The following is a 16,912-nucleotide window of genomic DNA, read 5'->3' on the forward strand; positions in this document are numbered from 1 at the left end:
TTTTTGTTGTTGTTTTGTTTTGTTTTGTTTTGATCCCCTAACAATCAAGGAGCATAATGATCTGGTATCAGCGACAGATATGCTTTGGTTTGGGGGGAAGGAGGTGTCCTGTTTGAATCCTGAGTTCCCTTTAGTTCCCAGTTGCACCCACACTCCGTGGGAACTTGTTCCGGTGCTGGGGAAAGACCTGGCCAAACGCAGAGCAGCTCCTCAATCAATGCCTTACTCATAATGTTAGCTCCCAGCTTTTCTGAGGATGGCCATCAGGTTAGGAAGATGATGCCCCTGCCAGCACCGGCTGGCTCCTTCTTCACCAGCAGTGAACAGTTTCTCACCTGGATTCCCACTTGTTCAGACGCAAAGAAACGTGGAGATGCAAAGAAACAAATGTGTCCCCATAAATCTAAGTAATAAAAAATAACTTCTTGGCTTATTTTAATTTGCATTATCAATTTTTATTGTGTGGGGTTTTGGCATTGGTAGGAAACTGTGAATGATGATGTGCTGAAATTTCACAAAGGGAAGGGGAAAATGATGGAAATTAAAACTCATTTTTTTTTTCCTTCTGAATTTTACTCTTAAGATGGTAGATTAAGTACTCATACTGGTGAGAAATCATCCTTTTACACAAAGAAGTGTACGCAGAACTCTGATTTGCAGCTTTGATCTTTCTATTTACTGGGAGCATCTACTTCATAGGACTGCCAGTATTGGTCAGTATCCTGTAAAGCAAGTATTGGCCTTACCTGTTGTGATTTTATTAAGACAGGGACCCAGGTCATATGTCCCAACAACACACTACTCTCCCTTATCCCATCCTTGGGATATATAAATAAAAATGTTCTTTATTCTCCAAACTGAAACCCGAATTCCCTTGATATGCCTATCAAACTTTTGCGACTGCACATGGAAGAAGATTTTGACATGGTGTCCCTTGTTCCTCCCCTCCAAGGACGGTTGCAGTTCCAGCTCGGTCCAAGTGTGCAGGATCATCCAAAAGAGACAATAACAAAAACAGCTTACCCCAGCCATCTTCCTCAATGTTGGTCCTGGTTGGGCAACTAGAAAGGGAGAGTGTGCGTTTGAAATTATTAAGGACGATTTCTGTTAGGGGAGAGAGAAAAAAGGAACTTAAATGGTTCCTTTCTCTCCCTTGTCTCCCTTTGCTTCCTCTCAATGCCACATTCTTCTTCATCCTGATTCTGCCCACAGCTCTCGTTCTGGGTTCTAAATTAAAGTGACCAGATCTTAGCAGGAAGAACTGGTCAACTTACTCTTAAATGTGCAGAAAAATCCTAACCAGAAAGGTTCTGGGAGCCAGCTCTAGACAGCTTTCCCACTCCAGCTGCATCATTTCATTCCTTGGTGGTGGTTTTTTGTTTGTTTGTTTGTTTGTTTGTTTGTTTTTTTCCTCCTGTTATCCATTGGTCACTGCTTCATTCCTGAAACTTATCGTAGTCCCAGTCTGCAGCACTGATCTTGTGCTCATCTCCCAAAGACATACATTTCATTCACTTCATCCCACTCATAGATCTTAGAAAATATGTCAGCTCCTGTATGGAGCTGCTGTGGCCACAGTAGCCTACCTAATATCTTAGCCCCTTCTATCTAACAGAATCCCAGTATTGTGCAGGTGCCCGTACCTCTCCCCCAGGCCAACGTGCCTTAGGATAATTGACATTATCTGCAACCTCTATTCTGAATTATCTAAGTGTAATCCTATTCCTTTCGCAAGGTATTAGTTCAGGAATGAGCATGTGGGGCAATTCTAGCCAAGAAGTCTAGAGGGAAAGGAGTTGGAGGAGAAGGGGTGATTCTGGGAAAAGCTGTCTCACTCTTAAAGAGAAATGTGCTTTTTTTCCTTCTTCCTTTGGATGTTTACATGTAATGCTAACACTCTTGCTACTAGCCTGAGCATGAAACCAAGATTGCAAGATAACAGAGAGCTGGAAGCAAGCTGTGTCCTGGATAACATTATTGAGCCACAATCCCTCCGCCCTAAACTGACCTTTCCTCATTTGAGATATTTCTATTATTGAAAGTCAAAACCAGTCCATAAGAAAGGATCCTGATTTCTCTCCTCGATGGCTTATGTGAGATGAGTAAGTCCGGAAAACAGTCATCACCAATGGACCTGCTCTATTTTTTCATATACTTATTAAAAAGATTTCTATTGGTCTTTAAAGACAGAGGAAAGGAGACGGAGAAGCACCAATCTGCTGCTTTCTATGCCTCCAACTAAGGATGGAGCCTGCAACCTGGCATGTGTCCTGAACAGGAATCAAACCAGTGACCTCTCAGTGCACAGTATAACACCCAACCAACGGAGCCACACCGGCCAGGGCTATTTTTTCATACTTCAAAAAAAAATTATTCTTTATTGTTGAAAGTATTACATATGCCCCCATATCCCCCCCCCAAATTGAATCCCTCCAGTCCTTCCCACTGCCCCCCCCCCCCCAGTCCTTCAGTACCCTATTGTCTGTGTCCATGGTTATGCATATATACATACAAGATCTTTGGTTGATTACCTCCTACCCACCCACTCTCCTCCTCCTTCCCTCTGAGATTCTGCACTCTATTCCACGCTTCCATGTCTCTGGGTCCACTCTGATCATCAGTTTATTTTGTTACTTAGATCCTACATATGAATGCGATCATGTGATACTTGTCTTTCTCTTGACTTATTTCACTTAGCATGGTACTCTCCAGTCTATGATGTCTCATTTTTTAAATCACTTACAAGAAGCAAAGACTAAAGAAATAGTGGAAAATAATCCTATCTAATAAAGAGGGAATATGCTAATTGACCATCACTCTGTCACAAAGATGGCTGCACCCACAGCTGAGGCCAAGTTCCCATAAGGAGCCTTAACCAGCAATCAGCAGGGACCTGAGGCTACGCCCTCCTCCACCCGCGTGTGGCTTGAAAGGGGATGTCAGGCTATGCCCCACCAAGCAGGGCCTGACAGGGGACCTCAAGGTGTGCTTCCCATCCTGGTGCTGGGCTAGGGGACAACAGGCTGCTCCCCCTGCCCCAGCACCAGGCCAGGGGACCTGAGGCTGCAACCCCTGCCTGGCTGGGCTTAACAGGGGACCTCAGGCCGTGCCCCCCACCCAGAGGGGCTTAATGGGGGACCTGAGGCTGTGCCCCCTTCTCGGTGCTGGGCTGGGGGATGTGAGGCTACACCCCCCCAATTCCCCTGGCGGGACTTGATGGAGGACCTCAAGGCACCTTGGTCTGGGCACCTCAGGTCACACACCCCAATCCTGGCGCCGGGCCAGGGGACCTGAGGCTATGCCCCTTGCCCGGCAGGGCTTGACAAGGGTGGGACTGGCCGGGTCTGGATCTAGCCCAATGAGAGGGCCAGCAGGGTCTGGGTCTCATGTGACTTTGAGATGCATGTAGGTGGGCAGGGACTTGACCCTGGGTCTCATGGTGTGCCCCAGACTCTGACAGGAGGAAGGTTTTCATATACATTTTACTAATTTTCTTTAATCTCTGATACTTCTATTATAGAGAAAGGCAAATATCAATATTAAATTATTTCCCTTAATTAATCCCCCTTTAATATGCATGAATTTTGTGCACCGGGTCACTAGTTTCTAAATAAATTTTAATAAGAACTTAAACATAACAAACTCAATTTTTTATTCTATATTTTTCTACATTTGAAGGAAACTTACACTAATAGGTCATGTACTTTGAATATAACTATTGACCAATTAGCATATATAAACAAGGAACATAATTATCTTATATATACTGACTCAAATACATCTCTAATGGTTCTAGCTTATTTGTATTTTTGCTTTTTCCTTACACTTGAATCAACAAAAACAATACTTCTGAAAACTTTGATGGCTTGTATTTTGTTAAAGAAAGGATAGTCATCTTCTGTACTTAACAGAAAAATATTTACATTTTTAGATTTATAAATACCAGTTATAATTAGCAATTCAAAAACATTGTACATCTTAAACTTATACAATGTTATAGGTTAATTATATCTGTGGAGGGATGATGAGCAGTTCAGTGAATTTTTTCATCTCCACCAATTGCATTTACTTCAAGTCACCTTTGTTTATGCACTGCCTTTAGCACTTGTTGACTTGCAAACTATAGCAAATATACTTGATGCAAAACATACCAAAAGATGAAAAAATACGTATCTTTTTAGGATAGATCAGGTTCTTGTTTCAAATTATTGAATAATGAAGTCATTCCTGTTGAATGGCTAACTGGATAAGAATGCCATATTTCACTTTTGTTTTTTGATATATACAGTATTATTAAATCATTGATTCTTAAATTCAAGAAAATTCATCTAGAATATCACCATCTAAAGACTCATCACCTACAATTTCACTGTTATAATTAATATCTAGAGTGCTTCTGTTTGTCTTTTTGCATTTACCTTCTGATTTTTCTAATACTTTTAAAGAATTTTCCTCTATTAATTTTTTCTTTACCATTATGGGAAGAAAATGAATTCTGAATTCTCATTAATAATTAATAAAAGCTTTAATAAAAACCCCACAAAGATAATAGCTCCAGATTTTTTTTATACCTTCTTAAATGATGATGCAGTACTTTGGGCAACATATTGTAATAGAAGGATGATATAATAGAAGGATGATATATTTTAATATTGAATCAACCTTCTAGAGTGATCCTGAATTTTTCTGTTTTCTTATTATTTTTGTCTTTCTAGTGTAGTTTAGAATGATTGTTGAATAATGTTGAAATAATTCCTAGAATAATAAGACAGCAAAATCTTTAGATAGCTAGAGAAACTATCACTATGATCTCATAAGTTATGAAAGAGTCCAATATGTCCCTGTGGTAATTGCAAGCTAGAATGAGTTTTATTACATGTTTTAAAAAAATATATTTACTCTTTGTTTTGTGCAAAAAATAAAAGTCTAAGAGAGAATAAAGTTATGAAATATCTATCCTTTTAAATAGTTACAATCTCTCAGAAAAAAAGAAGATTGAAAGAGTCAGGCAGGCAATGTGTGAGGAAGATAACTGACTTGGACAAGGGTGGTGGTAATGGATAGAGAGATAAATGGATGTGAGAAATATTTTGGATGATGAGAGAAAGAATGATTTCTGTTTTAAACAGATGTGCACAGGGAAGCATTATATACTGAGATGGGGAGAGGATAAAGAAAGCACATGTTGGAACAATAGAATCTATGGATTCTGATGGTACAAGGGTTAATCTATGTATTGGTTTTCTGATATATCAATAGAACTCAATTTACTCCACAGTTTCACCATAGCAATCAATGACCTCCATGGTGCTGAAATTAAGGACATTTTCTTGTCTTTGCAATCAATACAACTGAGCACTTCCTCCTTTTGGAAAAATCTCATTCATTGGTACTACAGACCTCCTAGTTTTAACAACTTACTAGCTACTTCCTCAGTCTCTTCTGGAGGTTCTTCCTCTCCCCAGTCTTTCAAATATGAATTTCCTCGGGGCTTCTTTTTTCATTTCTCTTCTACTCTTCTCATACATACTTTCCCACTTCCTAGATAAACCTGTCCATTCTTGTGACTTTAAATGCGAAATATTAATGACACCTGGCCTTTTATTTCTCCTAGATTTTTATAACCAGCTATCTATTCAATGTGTCCAATTAGATATCCTACAGGCATCCCATACTGAATTCTTGACCTTTGCTTATTCCAACATGTTCTTCCTTTATCCTCTCCCCTTCTCAGTATATAATGCTTCCCTGTGCACATCTGTTTAAAACAGAAATCATTCTTTCTCTCATCATCCAAAATATTTCTCACATCCATTTATCTCTCTATCCATTACCACCACCCTTGTCCAAGTCAGTTATCTTCCTCACACATTGCCTGCCTGACTCTTTCAATCTTCTTTTTTTAAAATATATTTTATTAATATTTTACAGAGAGGAAGAGAGAAACATTGATGAGAAACAGTCATCGATCATCGATCAGCTGCCTCTTGCAGCCCCCTCCTGGGGATGTGCCCACAACCAAGGTATGTGCCCTTGACTGGAATAGAACCTGGGACCTTTCAGTCCGCAGACCGACGCTCTATCCATTGAGCCAAACCAGTTATATGTAACTATATTGGAGAATGGGAGAAGAAAAGTGGAGCTGGGATAGGGGAGCAATATTCCAGTATTTATTCACAATGGCAGGAAGTCAATAGACAAGGACAAATACAGCGATATCAAGGAAGAGTGATATACCCAGGTTTCAAGCTCAATCCCCAGTGTAGATCATGCAGGGGGCAGCCAATCACTGATATCTCTCTCTCTCTCTCTCTCTCTCTCTCTCTCTCTCTCTCTCTCTCTCTCTCTCTCTCTCTCTCTCTCTTTTTCTCTCTCTCTCTCCCTCTCCCTCTCTCTCCTCCCTTCCTCTCTGAAATCAATAAAGATATATTTAAAAAAAGAAACAGTGATATAATCATATAACTAAGGAGGGAAATACCAGTCAACTAGCTAGAAAAGTTAAGGGTAATAACCTGTAGGGCTGAGTGTGGGAAAGGGTGGAGTAGGAAACGGCTGGTTTTTATTATAAACCTTTTAGGACTTTTACAATGATACAATGAATATGTGTGTGTGGGGGGCGGGGGGGGGGGGGCGGAGTGGTTTCCTTTGATAAAAAAGTTTATTTTTAAATAGTCTCCCCTGTGGACATGGTTAAAAATCTTATTTCTAGGCCTGATACTGTGAGTTTGCAATCTAGTAAGTCTACAGTGGGACTCAGGGATCTTAACTTTTAACTAGAAACTCAAGAAATTTGGGTGCAGATGGCTCAGGAACATTACTTTGAGAAACATCACTCAGATTCCCTAAAATTATATACAAGGTATTGAACAAATGTGCAGGTTTTTTTTTTTTTTTTTTTTTTGGAAGTGAGTCCATAATTTTAAAATTCTCTTTGATGCCCAAACCCCAAAATTTTTAAAAATTGCTGTTCTATATCTGCCTTCCTTCCTTCTATTAATTATTTAAGGCCAAGAGAAGTGCTAATGGTTGTTATAGTGAGTTAAACACTTTACAAAACTCATTAATCATATAGGTTAGAAAGCACAGGTTAAATTTTCAGTACATTGCTCAGTATATTACCAAGGTGAATACCTGTGCATTACTACTGCAATGTATGGAATATAAATATAGTGTCTTGAAAAAATTAATGTGCTTTCTTTAATTTCTCTTTCTTTTTCTCTTGCCATCCCCAATAGATTATAAATTCTTTCAGGATTATTGGGAATGAATTGCCCTTAGAACCTCCTAAGTGCCTAGAGTAAAGCTATGCTAGAGTGGTTGCTAAGGAAATAAACAATTGTTTAATAAATAAATCAGTGAAAGGCTTGATTCAGAAACTAGAAATGCAACAGGAAGACTCTGAAGGATCTGTCAGAAAAGAATTATAATTCCTTAAAGTTGGAAGATAAGGATAGATTTGACAAGTTGCTTGGTGTTTGTTTGTTTTTTTAACTGAAGAAACAAATAACCTGAATATTAGACTAATTCTCCCAGTGCAGATTCACTTTGGGATCAGGACGAGATCAATATAAGCTTCTGATTTCCTCAGACGTTGAGAAAAATGCCCACGATTTTCCTACCTGTGAGGGTTCCTGAAACACTATTTTCATTGGATAGCAAGGATAATTTAAACTTTTCTTTTAAAAAGGGAATCTGCTGCCTAAATTTGACAGATTTGTGTGTTGTTGTTGTTGTTGTTGTTGTTGTTTTAAATAATGAACAAGTTAAACTCAAAGACTAACTGGCATTAGATGGTGCAGGCATTTTTGAGTGGAGCCCTCTGTTCGTTTTGCCTCACTTCATCCCCTCACATTGAGCCTGATGCCTGGAAGAATATCATCATTGCAGGCTTCCCCATCCTCTCTCCCTCCCTACCACCCGGCAGACAGGCACAAGGCGGCCAGCAGACACTGTGGTGGAGCCCCTGCATTCTGCATGCGTGGCAGGGAGGGGCACCGTCTTGAGGCGCTAGAGAGGTTGCACCTGCAGATGACAGACCCTCTGTGCTCTGAAGGCAGAGGCTGACAGTGGAAGAAAGACTTCTTCCACAGCAGGAATTCGTTTTGACAGGAATTTCCCCTGACGTGAGGCTCGTGTGACAACTCAGTGAACACAGCCTGGGGAGTGTGGGGAAAGAACTGATCTTGTTGCTGCTTGTCCTGCGGGCTTCCCAAAGTGGCGGAGTCCCAAAGTGAGGCCAGGGAGAAAAGCCACTAAAAACACTAGAATCTTTTACAACCAAGAAGCCCGTATACTGTCTATACTCCCTCAAGATGGGGAAGTCCTTTACCAATGACAGCTGTTTTTCTTACTCTGCTAGCACTCAGACAGCACCTTCCCCTCCCTTTGTGTGCACTAGTAGGAGTAAAGAGGAGTCCCCGCTCCCTGCATAGATACTTAAAGCCTAGCCAACATGATCTACCCCGAAACCCTCAGTATAATCACATTAGCCCTTTATCTCTGGTTACATCAACACCAGGAGAAGCCAGTGGACTCCCAGGTCACGCTCCATGTCATTTACTCCAATCCCCGTGTGAGTGTAATCTCATTCCCTCTCACGCCTCCTCTACTCCCAAAACATTCCCCTGTGCTCACTGTAGTGCCTCGTCGGTCAGCAACAAAATCCCTACACACTCTCACCTGCTCTATGAGGGTCCCCTTCACTGTTTTACTCTAGCTGAAACCTGAATCTCTGCAGATTACCACTTCCCCCGTAGCTCTCTCTGGTGGTGGCCGTTCTCCCTCCCATCCGTATGACATTCAGGCCTGGGATGCAGTGAGGGTTCTCCTTGCTCCTCAGTGCCACTTTCAAACTCTTCCTCCTCCCCCAAACCCCCAGCTCTGAATCTCTCTTCATCAGATTTACCACCTACCACCCCTCCTTGTCATTTACCCTCACTTCTTTCGAAGATGTTAGCAGTCGGCTCATGGTCACTTTCTCCAACAGAACTCCTACCACGATTCTAAGTAATTTCCAATATCCATCTGGGTCAGCCTTCAAATACCCAGACCTCACTTCCTCTATCTCTTTTCTTCCCTATGATTTTTGCCGCTTACCCTATCTCATCACTCACTCTGAAACCATACGCTAGACTTTTGAGATAATTTTTATCAATAACTCCTTGAAATTCTCAATGTCAGGCATCCCTTTGGTACCACCACTATCTCCTCTAGTACCCCACCCCCAACGGTTCTTTCATTCCACCGAGATCTACAGTCCCTTGACTCTACCATCTTTTGGGTATGCCTCAGAGTCCTCAGATCCCCCTCATTCCATGCTACTTAGCATATATCCTTTGGTCAGTTATTATACTCACTGCCATATATATATATAAAATTGATTTTTTACAGAGAGGAAGAGAGAGGGATAGAGAGTTAGAAACATCGATGAGAGAGAATCATCAATCAGCTGCCTTTTGCACACCCCCTACTGGGAATGTACCCGCAACCAAGGTACACGCCCTTGACCGGAATCAAACCTGTGACCTTTCAGTCTGCAGACCGATGCTCTATCCACTGAGCCAAACCGGTTTCGGCTGTACTCACTGCCTTGCACAAAGTTCTAATTGTCTACTAAAATTCGCTCATTTCTTCAAAATGGTAGAATTGTAGCCACGCACATAGCTGGCCATACACACTGCATTTCCTGGACTTCCTTACGTTTAAGTGTAGCCACAAACCATATCCCCTCCTGATAACTAGTAAAAGATGTGCCTGCTTGCCCTAGCTCAGTGAATACAGCCAGTTTGTCTCAGTTGGCCTGTGAACTCAAGGGTCCCAGGTTCGATTCCGGTCAAGGGCATGTACCTTGGTTGCGGGCACATACCCAGTGGAGAGTGTGCAAGAGGCAGCTGATCAATGTTTCTCTCTTATTGATGTTTCTAACTCTTTATTCCTCTCCCTTCCTCTCTGTAAAAAATCAACTCTCTCTCTCTCTCTCTCTCTCTCTCTCTCTCTCTCTCTCTCTCTCTCTCTCTATATATATATATATATATATATATATATATATATATATATATTTAAAATGTGCCTGCTACCCAGTTTCTATGATTTAGAGAAGAAAAAGGCTCCAGGTCACCAAAGAGAAACAAGACTGAAGGCCCCTTCATTCCTTAAAAGATTATTTGAAGCTGAGACCCAATGACCTGGAATGGTCACTTCTGCCTGTTGCTTTAAAATCTAAATAATCCCCTTTAAATCACAGAATTAACTTTGGGTTGCAATATTATAGCAATCTAACTCTATTGTCAGTAACACAATTCTCAACTCTTGGGGCTCTCACACTCCTGAATTCTCACCTGGCAAAATCACAACCTGGGTAAAACTCCACCTCTTTTTCACCTGCACTGATTCATGAAATCTGGCCAAAGAAAAACTCTTGCTGATCAGACTCACTTTGAAATTGTTGGCCACTGAATTCCATTAGGGCTTCTAATGCTGCCTGACAATTGGCATTACAGAGATACCATGTCTGCCTGTACCGGCACTCTTCTGTGTTCCCAAACTATTCCACTTCTTTCTCACTCAAACCTCCAATAATGCCCCAGTCCTCACTCTTCCCCGATAATCCTGCGTTCAATTTTATTCAGGGAATTGAAGGCTTCAAAAGAAAATTTCCACAAGCTCCTATCTTCTCATCTCCTATCCTCTCCCATGGATGCCCACCTTCTCTGTCTTATCCTGCCTCTGTTACTATGGGTAAACTGTCTATTCTCCTGCTTAAGACCAACATCCCACATTTGTGCCAGATCTCATCTTTTCTTATTCAAAGATTTTGCCCCTACGATTCTCCCTTCTCCTCTGCATCATCAAATTTTCTCTCTCTGCTCCATCTTTCTCAGAGCATACAAATATGCGTCTGGCCATCTCTTGAGCTCGATTCATGTTCACAGCAAAAAGCCTGAGAGATATCTGTCTTTCTTGAAACTGGATTTTGACTTCTTATTTTGAAAAATGTCAAGCATGTACAAAGGTAGAGAGGCAGAATAATGAACCTTCATACATCATTACCCAATTTCAATAATTATAAACATCTTTTTTAAAAAAAAATTGGGGTGATTGCTTTGTCAGGTAATGATGATAAACATTTTGTCAATCTTAGTTCATCAACCCTCCTTCCCTAAATTTTCTGGAGTATTTTAAAGCAAATCCTAGACATGATATCTTATCCTATATAATAAAAGCCTAATGTACAAATCGACCAAACGGAGGAATGACCATCACTATAATGCACACCAACCACCAAGGGCAGACACTCAACAAAGGGGCTGCCCCCAGCCTGCAGGCCCAAGGTCAGCCAAGGCAAGTGCCAGCTGGGGCCCCCAATCGTCCTACTGGTCACCTGCAGAGGGAGATGACTGGCAGCAGTGGTGGGGGTGGAGCTGGCAGATAGGGCTAGTGAGCAGGTGACGCCAGGCCAGCCAAGGCAGGTGCCAGCAGGGGTTCCCCAGATCACCCTGATGGTCACCCCACAGATCGGCCCTGATCACCAGCCAGGCCTAGGGACCCTACCCGTGCACAAATTTCGTGCACCGGGCCTCTAGTCTATAAATATTCCAGTATACATCTCTGACAGGTAAGGACTAAAAAATGGCAGACACAACATCAGTATCATATCCAAGAGTAAATACATAATCAGGGTTTAAATTTCCTAGCTTGTATCAAAAACATCCTATATAATAAAAGGCTAATATGCAAATTGTCCCCTCAGGAGTTTGATTGACCAGGGGAGCTCAACTGCTCTCTATGATGTATGCTGACCACCAGGGAGCGGTGCAGAACAAAGGAAGGCCCCAGCCGGCAGCCAGCAGCCATTGGAAGGAAGGCCCTGATTGGCCCTGATTGCCAGGACTAGGGACCCTACCCATGCATGATTTTTATAATAGATTTGCCTCAATCAAGCTCTAAACACATGTCCTTTAAGTCTTCATGGTTTTGTCTAGCATGTTCCTCTCTCCTATAGTTCCTATAAGTTAGTAGTTATATTTTGAGTCTCTGTTTCCTTCCCTCCTTCCTTCCCTTCTTCTCTCCCTCCTTCCCTCTCTCCCTTTCTTCCTCCCTCCCTTCCTTTTTAAATCCTCACCAAGGATATGTTTATTGATTTTTAGAGAGTGTGGAAGGGAGAGAGAGAAACATCTATGTGAAACATTGTTTGTTTTCCTCCCAGGTGCATGCCAACCAGAAATTGAACCCACAACCCAGGTATGTACCCTGATCAGGAATTGAACCTGTAACTTTTTGGTGTATGGGATGATGTTCCAACCAACAGAGCTACCTGACCAGGGCCATTCTCTACTTTCTTGAATCCGTTCTAGTCATGAATTCACCCTACTGCTGCTCAAAATCTGTGTGTTGTCAAATTCATTAATGACCCACATCACTAGAGCTAATGGCCCATCCTCAGCCAGCTTCGGTTGTGATACATCAACAGTATTTGATTTGATCACTTCTTCCTCCTTAGTTATGCTTTATTTGGCTTCCAGGACACCACACTTCTATGGTTTTACTTTTACCTCACTGGTTGCTTTATCTCAGTCCCTTTTCCTGGTTCCTCTTTATAGTTCCTGCCTCTAAATGTTAGAGTGCTGTAGGATAATTCTTTTCTTCATCTGCACTAATTCCATTGGTGATCTCATCCAGTCCTCAGATTTCAATGACCACTTTTTACATGCTGGCTACCTATCATAGAGTTTCAACCTGGATTTCTCCCCAAAAATCTGAATTCATATAATCAACTGTTTATATGATACATGCATTTGAATGTCTAACAAGCATCAAAACTTGATCATGTCCATAATTTGACACCTGACTTCCTTCCAAATCTGCTATTTAAGACTTCTTTAAAACTTTCCAGTTTTTCATTCAAAAATCTGATACTCATTCTACACTTTTTCTTTCTACCCCAAATAGAGTCTGTTGGCAAATCTGGGTGATGCTACCTTCAAAATGTACCACAACCTGGTCACTCGTCACCACCTCTACTGTTATCTTGATTCAATCTATTGTCATTTCTTGCCTCATACCATGGCCTCCTCACTGCTCTTTGGCACACTCTCTTGTCTTCTCACAGCAGCTAGAGTACTCTCTTAAAACTGTAGATCACATCAGGTCCTCTACTCAAAATATTCCAGTGATTTTCCCAATTCCTTAGAGAAAAGCTGAAGTCCTTAACTGATATATGAGACCCCCATGTCCTGCTCAACAATACTTTTCTGACAGTCCTTCCAATATTACCTCCCACCTCCCTTATTCCACTCTGGTCACACTAGCCACTTTGCTGTTTCTATCATTTGACTTTCGGTCTTTAAACCCACCTTAGCATATGGTGATCTTCCTGGGATATCAAAATGGCTCACCCCTCACATCCGTCAGGTGTTGTCTTCTCAGTGAGTCCTTCCTGAGTACCCTCTTTATGATTTCATTCCCCTGGAAGTAGAATTGATGGGTCAAAGAGTGTAAGTACTTGTTTTTAATGAATATTAACAAATTACTTTCACCAATAATGTATGAATATACAAGTTTTCCCGATAGCCTGGCCAATTTAGGTGATTAGCTTTTGAGTTTTTGATAATCAGTATATTCTTTTTTCATATCCAGAATATATTTGTTAAAACATCAGCCTCTATGTGGTCTCCACTTTCCGTCCTCGGGTGTCAGGGTTCCCTTCTGAAAGTTTTCTATTGATTATTCAGGAAGTTTTTCTGTATTTTAGTTGTAATATCAGCCATTTACCTGCCGCCATTTTTAATCTCTGACAATGTATGTTTAATTTGCATTTTTTTCTCTTATGAGGTTTTGAACATTAGTTTAAGAGCCATTTGTATTTTCATTTCTGAAAACTATAAATCCATATCCCTTTGTCCATATTTTAAAAAAAATGTTGGTCTTTTCTTATTTGTAGAAGCTCTTTGTATATATTGTAAATGAGTAGTTGGTCTGTGATATGAGTTGGAATAAATTTTTCTACTTGTCATTTGTCTTTGACTTTATGATGGACTTCTCTATGCAGAATTTTTAAAAACTGGAAGTCTAAATCATCAATATTTTCTTTTATGGGTTCTGACTATTGTGTCATACTATAGAAAGCCTTCTCTCACCTGAGATAATTTTTATCACACTTTTCCCCCCTTTTACCATTTAAATCTTTTGCCTATCTGAAATTCATTTTGAAACAAGATGTGGGACATACTAGTACTTCCAATATATTGATTTTCCAGTTGGCCACCCGTTTGTCCCAGCACCATTTATTGAACGCTTCATGTTTTCTGCACTGACATGAAGTGCTGCCTGGGAGATTCTTAGGCAGACTTTAATAGTGTGAGCTTAGGTTGATGTAATAGAGCTTTCTCTTGTGAAACCTCACCTGGCTGGCAGAGATCTCAAACATGCCACTGAGAGCTGAAAACAAGTCAAACCTGTAACATGCTGCAAGTCCACACCCATGCATATATAATGTCGACAAATTGTAGCCTACAATGTTGTGAGCACATGCTTGTTAAGCAGTTAGTTCCTCCACCCAGGAACTAATGTCAAAGGTAGCAGGGAATAGTCACATGGTTTTTGGTTGTTTGTTTTACAGATTTACTCCATTAACATGTGAGGGAGACCAGAACTTAATATTTGCAAATCACTTTGAACGATAGAGAAGAGTGCTATTGTAATTCTCATGTTATCTTTTTTTAAAATTTTATTTCAAGCATGTTATTGTGACATCAGCATTTTAGGCTTACTGAATTATATTTTAATTAGTATAAATTCATCACTCTGGGCTCAAATAGCTGGGAAACCAGGCCACTGGGCGTGGATTATGAGGGCCAATATTTTGGTAATGGGATGAAACTTTTCACAACTGGTGATGTCATAGCAGGCCATGAAAGCTGGTTCACCTGGCATTATTGACTAGGATGCTTTTTAAACTAGGACACACATCTATTTTTCACTGATAATCATACTAATAATGCTGCCAGTAAGATACTGAAAAATCTGGCTAAACCTTTTGAATTAAATTCTGAATTATCAAAAATAATTATGAACAATACAAGTTAACTTTTAAGGTTATTTGGCTGAGCTCCTTAATGGAAACACTATATAACATAATAGGGAAACCTCTATTCAAGGTGCAGAAAGGGTGAGTTTAATCTTGATTCTTTCACCAAAAGGTGACTCTGAGCAATTAATCTAACTTCTATAAACCTTAATTTGCTCATATATAAATGATATTAACAGCACTTACTGTTATACTTTTTATAAAAAATAAATTTAAAACACAAATAAGGCACTCCCCCCCCCCCCCATCTGACTGGCAATGATAAAAACGTTTAATATTACATTCAGTGGTGAGAGTATGATGGCGATAGGTACTCTCAAACATTGTTTAGGGGAGTGTAAACTGGAATAACCACCACAGAAAACAGTTTGCTACTATCTACCAGAATTACAAATGCCCATATAATCCGTTGACTACCTGAAAATTGATTGAACAGATGTACTTGTAAATGAACAAATTGACACCTGGATGGGGATACTTATAACAGCTCTGTCACAGGTAAGACAAGAGTGGAAATAACCTAAATTTCCCTCTGTACAGGGCTGCTGTGATGGACTCATGCAATCAAATATCATGACGTAATAAAGAACAAGGACACATTTGTGTTAGCAAATGGGAGACTGTCAAGTGTAGAAGAGGGTGAAAAACCAGGGGGTGGAAAGTACCTAACACACATACATATTTGCTTGTATAATTACAGAAATGCTCAAGGAAAACACTTAAGAAAATGGAAGCATTAATTTCCTTTAAACTGGTATTCCCTGGTGAAATTTTTCTAAGAATTTTCTAAGTGGTCAGGAGACATTTTACTATATAGCCTTTCAATTTTTCAATAATACTGTGAATGTCTAACTTATTTAAAGAAAATGAATCAATATATACTCATAGACACAGACAACAGTAGCATAATTACCAGAGAAAATGGGGACCCAGAAGGTACAAGAGAGTATGAGGGGGGGGGGGGGGAGGATACATGATGATGAAAAGAGACTTGACTTGGGGTGGTGAATACACAATACAATATACAGATGATGAATTATAGAATTGCATCCCTGAAACCTGTAATTTTATTAACCAATGTCTTTCCAATGCAATAAAAAATAAAGATGAAAAAAATTATCAATATAAAGTTTCTAGGGTACTAATGAACATAATAAACATAAAATACATATTAGAGTTGACTTAAAATGTCAACTTAATTGTAATTATTCTTCACTAAAATAAATATATCTTGAGGATGTTTTAAATTAGCTATTTAAAATTTTATATACTACAAATTTTACAATATATAAGTAATTTTAAACAATAGAATTGATCTTACTACAAATGATAAAGGCAAATCTTTTAGCCCATGAAGTCCTACCATCTGATGTTTTCATTTACATTTCTAATGAGAGCATTAACATATTTGCTAATTTAAAATATGGACTTATGCAAAGAATATGACTAGAAGAAGTTTTCCATATACAAATGTGAATTTCTCATGAGTTGATCTTTGAGCTGTTAAAATTTTTGGTAGATCATAGGTGCCATGTAAATCTCCTTCAAACATTACTAGATTTTGAAGAAGACATGACAATCCTGAACATGCTTTAGAATTACTTATTTATAGTTCAGTTTTGCTTGTAGTTCTGAGTTTCGAATAAGTTTGGGTGAATTGAGAATAGAGACTCCTTTTTCTATTTGACCTGCATTAAGGCTCAGGCAGCATTAGCCTTTTTCTCAATAAACTGTGCATCTAAGTTCCTCACTCTTATCAGATATTCTAGTATAATCTACTATAACCTTTCATCTTGTTCTCCCCTATACTTTAGTAATAATAGCTTC

The 16,912-nt window shown here is 39.9% G+C and overlaps 1 protein-coding gene across 1 annotated transcript in view; it reads right to left on the bottom strand.

The window, feature by feature from the left end:
- The window catches only part of ETFDH (electron transfer flavoprotein dehydrogenase), a 259,286-nt gene that overhangs the window by 198,071 nt on the left and 44,303 nt on the right, over window positions 1–16,912 (bottom strand). The window lies entirely within an intron of this gene.

Source organism: Pipistrellus hanaki (genome assembly GCF_964339955.1).
Source record: "Pipistrellus hanaki genome assembly, chromosome: 5".
NCBI lineage: Eukaryota > Metazoa > Chordata > Mammalia > Chiroptera > Vespertilionidae > Pipistrellus > Pipistrellus hanaki.